The sequence below is a fragment of the Adelges cooleyi genome, unplaced genomic scaffold (assembly GCF_023614345.1).
Source record: "Adelges cooleyi isolate 19-005CV unplaced genomic scaffold, UGA_ACOO_1.1 ACOO_flye_CR_arks_rails_tigmint_CR_PRNA_632, whole genome shotgun sequence".
NCBI classification, from domain to species: domain Eukaryota; kingdom Metazoa; phylum Arthropoda; class Insecta; order Hemiptera; family Adelgidae; genus Adelges; species Adelges cooleyi.
Window position 1 is genome coordinate 3619 of NW_026096332.1, and position 2226 is coordinate 5844.

General features: G+C 25.7%; 1 long non-coding RNA gene across 1 annotated transcript; it reads left to right on the forward strand.

Moving 5' to 3' along the window:
- Positions 1 to 1194: 1194 nt before the first annotated feature.
- On the forward strand, positions 1195 to 1649 carry LOC126844115 (uncharacterized). Its single transcript, XR_007686541.1, has 3 exons — positions 1195 to 1226; positions 1385 to 1420; positions 1596 to 1649. It is a non-coding gene; the product is annotated as an uncharacterized LOC126844115 (long non-coding RNA).
- The last annotated feature ends 577 nt before the right edge of the window (positions 1650 to 2226 follow it).

Consider the following 2226-nt stretch of genomic DNA (forward strand, 5'->3'; position numbering starts at 1 on the left):
TTATTATAGAGTATTGTAATCATATAAGTCGATTAATTAAACGTATTATACTTATTATCTTCACTCACTTACATTATATTACATATGTATGTGACTATGAAATCATATTCGTTCCAATTTTTGTTCTTAACGTTTAGGTGGTGCATCAAACATGTCACTATATCCACAACAAGGTAAGTATCATCTAGCAATAACTGTATACTTAGTAATTTTTATAAAGTATTGTATAAGTAGAAGTTGATTAATTACATGTATTATACTTATTGTCTTCACTCACTTACATCATAATATGTATGCGACTATGAAATCGTATTCAATCCTTATTTTGTTCTCAACGTTTAGGTGGTGCATCAAGTGGGATACAATATCCACAAGGTACGATATAAAGTTTTAGTATTTTTTTATACATATTGTATAAAAGTTTGAAATGTAGAAATTGTCTTTTATTAAATTAAATAGTATTTTTAATAAATTTGTATTTATTTTTCCAATAGTTTACTCATTATTTTTAGTTACTTTTAAATAACTAGCTTTTACTTGTTTCTTCGATATTTCGTTGATAATCTATATTATCAATAAAATGATATCTGTATTACTTTACAGTCAAATTGAGTTTACTTAATTATTGCCTATACAAAACTCCTTAAAACCAAACCGCATGCAACCCTCTTAAGTAGAACTTTTATTACAATGGAGAAAAACTTTGGTGGGTTACTAAATTTTTATGGAGTATTGTATAGATACAATTTGATTGTACACATTTATTATACTTCTTTTCTTCACTCACTTACATAACATGTATGCGACTATGAACTTTATTCCTTATTCGGTTCTTAATGTTTAGGTGGTGTATCAAACATGTCACCATTTCCACAACAAGGTAATTATCATATAGCAATAACTGGCAAGATATACAATTTCACTGGTTTTTTTTTTCGTATATTTTGTATAAAAGTTTGAATTGTAGAAGTTTTTTTAAAAATAATTTTGTATTTCCTCGTTTTACCTCGTTTTTATTCGTTTTTTTGATTTCATATTGAATATTTAAAAATTAACTGTTTATGTAATTTAAAGGCATATTGTATTGATAAAAGTCGATTCATTAAATGCCTTATATTATATATTTTCCTCACACATTTATCTATTCGAGTACAAACTCATATTTATAAATAATTTTGTTCCTTTTTTTTTTGTAGCACAAACTATGCCATTATATCCTTCACAAGGTAAGTATCAAGTGAAATTAACAAATAATAAATGTTTGAAAATAATTAGCTATTTGAAGTGTAGGTACTATTCATTTTTTTTTTCACATACTTACATTTATTAATATGTATGCGATTATGAAATCACATTGATTACTTATTTTGTTCATTACGTTTAGGTGGTGCATCAAACATGTCACCATTTCCACAACAAGGTAAGTATCATATAGCAATTATAATTACGTTATATAATATTACTTTAAAGTATCTAAGTTCACGACAAAATGTATTATTAGAAGTTCATAACTTGAGTGCATTATCTATTTTCCCACTTACTACGCATGAAACTTTGAATTAATTTTGACTGCCCATTTTGTGTTTTTTTTTTAGGGTTACAAGGTGTGCCATATATTCCACAACTTCCGCCTATTTATTCACAACAAGGTAAGTATCATCTCACAATAAAATGCACGTTACACAATTTTTAGAATAACGTTAAAGAAAATTACTTTTAAGAATGAGTTATTCGAAATTTTGAAATATTTTATAAATCATTTTTTATTTTTAATAGGTACATAATTTTGAATTTACTTTTTTAAGTATGATCTTGTAATTTTATATTTGTATCTCGGTTTTTATTGTTTGATCTTTCTCAGGTTGATTATCCGGAAATTAATAATATAGTTACTACAGTTTTTTATACTAAGATTTTATGTTGATTACTTAAATGCAAGACATAAAACCCTGACAATTAGGCCTGCTTAGGATGGTCAGAATTCAATTTTATAACAACAGTAGTTTATCGAACTCCTTCCTAGGTTATTGTTGAAATCAATTTTTGATTTTTGATATTTCAACTAAAAATGTGTTTAAATTCTCAAATTGTTGGTATTTGTTTTTAATTCGGTTTTGTTTGTTAATTTTTGGGTTGATTATCCGAAAATTAAGAGTACAATTACGATAGCTATGGATTTTAATTTGATTACTTGAATGCCTAATACATATTTTTCTCACACACTTA